At 34.4% G+C, this 7,558-nt stretch overlaps 1 long non-coding RNA gene across 1 annotated transcript; it reads left to right on the top strand.

Moving 5' to 3' along the window:
- The first annotated feature begins 2,566 nt into the window (after nucleotides 1-2,566).
- LOC110451871 lies at nucleotides 2,567-5,671 on the top strand. The gene is made up of 2 exons (XR_002463116.1): nucleotides 2,567-2,731; nucleotides 4,408-5,671. It is a non-coding gene; the product is annotated as an uncharacterized LOC110451871 (long non-coding RNA).
- Nucleotides 5,672-7,558: the final 1,887 nt, after the last annotated feature.

A 7,558-nucleotide genomic window follows, 5' to 3' on the forward strand; every position in this document is an offset into this window, starting at 1 on the left:
GTACGTCCACAACCCCTATCCAGCGGATATCCTACTCATACATGTATGTAGATCCATTATGTTATTTACGACCATAAAATATCAATAAAATGTACTAACTGTAGAATAAATGAAATCATTCGAGCAGATTTCACTATGAATCAGAGATAATAACGTTCAGTGCTTACGAAATGTAGGCACAGTCGTTACATTTGTATACTTTTTTTCTGTAATATTTTATGTAACAGTAATTTGTTACCTAAATGAAATTATTTTTCGGAGTCTACCAATAAAAAAGTTTTGTATATTTACCTGGGTTTATATTGTGACATATAACCTGTCTACAATCCATACTTACCAACCAGATGATGTTGTTTTTTAGAAATATCAATCACTTGTTGTTCTGATATTTGATTTAACTAACTGTTACGTTTTCCAAATTATAACATTACAAGTGTAGCACTGTTTTCTTTAATTAACTTAAATATCAGATTAAAGCTAAACCTTCAGTTATCGCTTTATCTGTGATAACGTTTTAGAAAGATTGATAATTTCACATGATCCTGGACTTATTTTTTTCTTAAATGTTTTCGTTTTTATTGCTGTTCTAACATTAAAACATAAGTCCCCTTTAGGGGGTTCAATGTTAAAAATGGAAAGCATGTTTAGGGAACAGGTATGCATATTTATATATATATGTATATATATAATAAACTATATATGACAAACTATTAAGTTGACTTTCTACATCATAATAGTTCTATATAGGAACAGCTTATTACGATATGTTTTGTTATTTATAACAATACCTTACGTAGGACATTCCACACGCTTAATATAGTACCATTTACGTAGTCCACACACATAGGTTATATATAACATAGGAAATTCCACACGCTAATAATAGCTTCATTTACGTAATCGCGATGTAGTGTCGACTCATATAGGTTATATATAGTATAGGAAAGTCAATATGCTAAATATAACATCAAGCACGCAATATTGACGTACATGCGAGTAGCTACATTTGTAGGTCAAAGTATCCAATCGTATAAAGATAATACAAGAGAAATAGGACACACACACAACACCATCCTAACCCATGTGCTTTGATAAAACTGCACTTAGGCTGAACGTTTTCTTCACAATGTAATGCAATTGTAATTTATGACGTGGGAGAATTATTTCTTTTAAAATATCCTGGCTTTTTTGTCGTCAATTGTTTTAAATTAATCTGTGTGAATGATATATCCCCTTGTCTGTCACAATGAATTGCATCTTCTTTTCACTGACTTGTATTGATGGATGATATAAATGATAACTATTCCCTTCTGTCTGTCACTGTAATTCACCCCGGTCAATGTCTCCTTACTGCTATGTGTGGTTTTTGACCAAACTGATCATGTAAAATATTACAGCAACATTTCCCCAAATAACGTTACAGAAAACCAGTGTTTCTGTTACGTTGAGAACAATTCTTATGGCTTTATTCGAATTCAAAACACCACGGATATTTAGTTTAAACCAAAAAAGAATATAGTTTAAATCTATTTATAGACGCTAAGAACAAAAACTTATTGAAAAAACAATCGTTATATTCGATAATGTAAAAATATCAAATGTCAAAATTGTTTTCATATCCGTTTTAAACATTTGACTGAAAACCTATCGATTAACATTTCTAGCGAAATTTGAATATGCTATAAAGCTTTTACCCGTCACTGTAAACGCATGTCATTTTTCACATATGTACCTGGGTTATCGTGTAAATATAGACATTTAAACACTATGTATATGCATATCTATAATCATAGCAATTCACATCATACATCATAGTTCAAAGGACCGCCAAAAGTAATAACATGTACCAATCATAATAATAATGATAATAATTCAAGGATCTAATATAACGCATTGTCACAACCTAGTTCGTAGATCGTGTCAAAGCGGTTAACAAATTATTATCCGTGGTTAAAGGGCCTTTACAACCAGACAACATCTTTCTCAACTCACTGGGGAGCACAGGCGGCCGGTGCTGCCAGCCATTTCGGCGCTCACAGCTAGCATTCAACAATTCTAGCACTGCCCAACCACATACTCATTTACAGTTGAGTAGACTGGAACAAGCGGAGTAAAGTATATTGCTCAAAGATACAACACAGTGCCGTGCCGTGACTCGTACACGCAACCCTTCGGTCACAAGCCCGGCGTCTTACCACTAGACTACCACGCCTCCATATACGAGAAAGACCGCGATAACATTTCAACGAGCTGTTTCTGTAATACTTCGCGGTTTATAAAGCACACATTTACTACCCGTGTACCTTTATTACTAAGAACTCTTTGATCTGCCTTCCCTTAAACATTCTTTATGATTTAGATAATGATAGAACATCACGTTCTTTATTTTCTGGATTTGAGAACAATTTTCTCGTCACGGGCACGAGGTCACCGCAGATGGTCTAAAGATTTTAACATCATGACAACAGTGTGATTATTTAGTTACTATCTCACAATCTTTTGTTTCCTTTTTTTAATTCCAGTAACAGAACATCTGTTGTTATGTCTACTACAAGTCGCTCAAGTTGATCAAGTCAAAGTACGTCTGGGAGTTTACAATGTTCTTTTGCGTCGAGTAATAGTATCCGACAAGGCACACCGATCGAGGATCATGGACGGTTTGAAAAATGCAAAGAAGGTTGTATGATCTAGATAGAACGGTCTACCTTTCTTCATTAAGTCATATATACAGGTAAGCTTATTTAAGACGTATTTGCTGCATTAAGTTCACAAATACACATGACATGCATTTAAACTTTTGATACTATTTTCCCCTCATTTAGTCGGTTTATCATATACGTTGCATGCTTCTTTATACTTGTTTTTAGTTTGTTTTACTTTCCTATAATTACCAACATGGAAATTATCGTTTTACTTGTTACATTGTATGTTTAAGGACTCGCACAACTAAATCAGCCAATCAGCAAGTGCTTTATAAGTGTATAGTCCCCATCTAAAATTAATTCCGGCTAATAACTGGGCCACTGAGACTGTTTAATAAGGAACTGATGACACATTTTTAGATAAATGAAATGTTCAGGTATATAAATGTTGAAAAATGTATACTTTTGATATATATTTCAATGTGTGTGTGCGGATTTGCACGGGGGCAAAATGTCTGGGGGCGTTTCTGTTTTGGGTCACCGGTTTTGCTTGTAAACTTCCGGTTGTCAACTTCTGGACGCTGTGACACTCCAATATGCCACTAAACCTATCAAAAAGTCTCTTTTCAGCCTTTGCAAGGTATGTATTGATGAATCTAGACAGTTGTCACAAGTGTTGAACTTCAAATATTAAAGTAATTAGCTAAAATGTTTGGTAATAACATACAGTAAATTATTAAGTTGTGTGAGTCCTTTAAATATGTCCTTACTATTGTGACGCTACATTCCGGAGGTTATGTATTGCATATTTGTTTACATAAAGAAGTATGCATTTTCCTGCCATCATTACTCATTTATTAACGTACATATAATTCATGTTGGTGCATAGTTTATTTATTTGGAAAAAACACCAAAAAAATACCGATTTGTCAACAATACCATAATTCCAACTCAAAATCAATAAACTCTGGCAAAATATTAAATAAGGAAAGATTTTCAAAGAGACCCTTGAAAAAGGACAAGGAGAACAAAACCAGGTATTCCGGAAGGGCATGCGTCGTCTGCTTCAAATCTAGTAAATCTAGGTTATATCCAAGTAATGTCACGTCCTCAGATCAAATCGACAGGGCATTGTACACAAAATACAGGTTTAATTCACTTGATAAAATGTCATTTTTTTTACAATTATGTCCTATCTGTACGTTTTCGGAAGGAAAGAAAAATATGTTGAATTAATTTCATCATGATAGAAAGGAAATGTATACGTCTCTAATCTAGGACATTTCTTTTAAAATGTTAGAGTTTGAAGATCCATAATATGTACTCTTGATATTCTAGTTCGAAAATAATAAGAAACGCTTTGTTTTATTGACTTTTCATGTTACTCAAACAGCGATTTAATGATTTAAAGAATAAACGCATGATGCTTCACACATTATTCATCGAGAAAAGACCAAGCTTTCATTGATACTTAGCTGTTATATTTGTATGTGATTGAAATTTTCGATAATTTGAAGTAGTGTATCGTACTTTGTGCCATCAGTACATAATCGGTTCTACAAGTTATATGCGATAAATTCAGGAAAAAAACCTTGAGAGCCCTGTGAAGAATGATAGCTGCTAGTTTTGAAGTCGGTCAACGTTAAAAAGCCTCGTGATGGGTAATGACTACTTGTTTCAAAGTCGGTCATAATATCATTTTTTATAAGCTTATCTATCTTACATGGACATTTAATCTTTTTTATTATATATTTTCCACGGTCAGGAAAGGAGAAGATAGTGGATTTCGTGGAGAACCATGGAGGTGACGTCGAGTCACCTGACGCATACTAGACCATTGCCGAGTGCAACTTCGTGACAGATAATTACTTGGACGACGAAATAACGTAAGTGTAGGCGAACTTACCCAAGAACGTTGTATACCTGGATATTTGACCCAAGAACGTTGTATACCTGGATATTTGACTTTGTTTGATATTTCAATATCTATATGATTATAAGCAGTTTATAACGAACCAATTTAAGCGCTTTGGTTTATTTTCTTAGCGTTGGACAGACAGCTGATCATAAATAATACAAACATATTAATTTAAACTTTCTTTTTTACTCTCTAGACGGAGCACGAAAAAACAGTATTCAACTTAAGCAGGTTTAATTTGTCAAGTGAGTGAGTGAGTGAGTGAGTGTGTGAGTGATAAAATGAGTAAGTGAATGAATGAGTAAGTGAATGAATGAGTAAGTGAATGAGGGAGTCAGTGAGTCAGTGAGTGAGCAAGCGAGTGTTTGTGGTTTGGTTTAAGCAGGTTTTCGGATTATGTAGGGTAATGTTTGGTAAGGCTACACCTTAGCATTTTAGTTATTGTCATATTTTCTTTTACCGGCCTTTACCAGCAGATGAATTGTCAAGAGAGCACTTAATTGTATACCAAAGGATCTTAAATACGATCTAGGCAGGTACAACTGTGAGCATTTTGCGACATGGTGTAGATATGAGTTTGCCTACTGTCACCAACCGTGTGAGGTAGCAGCTACTTTGGGAACTGTTTTTGGTTAGAATCAAGTACACGCAACCATAAACGCACATTCAAAAAAGGCATTCTACAATGTGGACACTTAATCCATTAACAAACAATTGTTCATTGGAAGCTTAAAAGTAAAGAAGTTATAATGACAGTGCGAATAGAGAAATTTATGAAATGTTCGAGGTCGTCCATTTATCAAATCAAAAATAAAGAATCAACTCGTGTAACACCATAAGAAGCTTAACAGTTACTACGGATTCATGGTCAGGTTTGGCTGTTCCAAATATAAAGCAAGGAAGTTACTGAATTAATAAGCTGATATCAAAGCATACCCACTCGGCCACCAGTTAGCAGAAGGCTCATTGTACTGAAAACACTATCGTGAAATTGTTTGTAGGGAATCTGTGAATGAAGAGCAAAACTATGTGAATAAAAACAGTAGAAAACATGTGAAAACGACGAAGGGATATACTTAGACATCAGCAAATAAATCCAGTTAAAACTGTTTTAGTCTTGTTTGCTTTTTATTGTTCTTAACATCCCGTTCATTTTTGATAGAAATACTTTATACAGTACATTAAAATAAGCGTAAATTTCCATCCAGTTAAACACGTATCCCATTTTAGCTATTCCTATTAAGTTTTGTTTTGTGTGCCTCTTCGGAGATTTGTGTTAACACATGTTTGTATAACATAACAAAATGTTGATTTTTTTATGTAAAGCAGTAAATTAAACAAAGGGATTTAGGGATGTGGAATTCAAAAAATATGATTGTTTGATTACTTTTACATGCAGTGAATGTGAAACTGACTGTAAGCTGTGATCTTATGATAGTATGTTTAAAGCCGCATCCGATTATGATACCAAATATAATCACCATTCCTCACAGACTGGACTAAATCTTAGTCCACTTATTCTACATCTACACACCAAACGAGCAGTTATGTACATTGGTGACACACCACTTACATGTATATCGAGCTATATTAGTAATAAGCTAATGGTGTACAGTTTCATTTGCAATTAGCGTTTCCGAAATAATGGAAAATCTTGTCCATGTTGTACCTGCATAGTAAGTTATAAACCCTTATAGTTTCCATTTTCTTCATTGCTTCATCCCAATCTTATCAGATGGAAGATTAAACCTTTCATCTATTTAATAGTTGATGACATGACTTGGTTTTTCGCATTTTATCTGCAGTTAAGTACATATGTAACTTTCAAAATCTATATTAATATTTAGCTACCTGTATGCAACAAATTAAATATCTATAATTTGATATGGAGTTAAATCGTTGTTTTTTTAAACTCGTTATCTTAAACTCGCTTGCGACGCGAGTAGTATCTATGTCCATACATATATAAAATAAAGCGGATTTGTATGGTCAACATCAGTTATGTTTAACATAATGTGTAAATCATTAGTGATCTATAGGTGGGATCCAATTATTGAATTCTAAATAAGTATATAAGCAATGTGTCAAACGATTTTGGTGAGTGATGTGAATATAATTGATAATTATGTTATGTACGTTATATAGTTAGATGGTTTGATGATGTATATTTGCTGTGTTTTTATTTGAATTCTATGGTTCGACTGAATGCAGAATCAAAATAAACAGATAGAATTCACCACATAGTATGCTGCTGTGGTCAGCAAAGATAAAGCCACAATTAAATTATGCCATGTATATTTAGAAAGAAAAAACACGAAAGTAAACAGTAGGGTTTTTTAACTGTTTACCGACATTGCCGCTCTGTGACTTGGACGTGTATCTACTTAATATAGCTATTTAGGACTGGATGATCAATATTAGCGTCTACATAGCAGCAGTAACACCAGACTCGTCTGAGCCTGCACTACGGCGACTCCAGGGGAAGGAGCATCAAGTACAGGCATGGCTACTAGTCAAGATTATCCGAATAGGTATCCCTACATAAGACTGCACTGTAAGTTTTTATTTCTCAGAACCGGGTATTGCTGTCGACATCACTTGATTACTGTCACAGTCCGTCCCATGAAAACATTAATCGATCGTGTATACGCCACTATTGGTAGTTGCTGGTGAGTGTCGATGACTCACTGTTTAGTATGACACGGCTCACAGTAAACAAAATACGACTGAACACACCATCTGTCGATTTGGGTTATAGAAAATATGGTGCTATCTTTTGCGATTATAGTAACATCATTATACATATAAACATATGCGTTATGTACATATGTATTAGTGGACAGTACGTGCAGCTGATTGGACACTTGTGATATCATCGCTCTGTTTTCAATATAGCTACAGTAGTGCGGTATCGGTCCACAGGAGCCGGTTTTTACGATGGCCGATAGCGGCTGACAGAACACTCATATTAGTAAAAAGTGTTCTGTCTGACAGTTTG

This window comes from Mizuhopecten yessoensis, unplaced genomic scaffold, assembly GCF_002113885.1.
Source record: "Mizuhopecten yessoensis strain PY_sf001 unplaced genomic scaffold, ASM211388v2 scaffold6239, whole genome shotgun sequence".
NCBI lineage: Eukaryota > Metazoa > Mollusca > Bivalvia > Pectinida > Pectinidae > Mizuhopecten > Mizuhopecten yessoensis.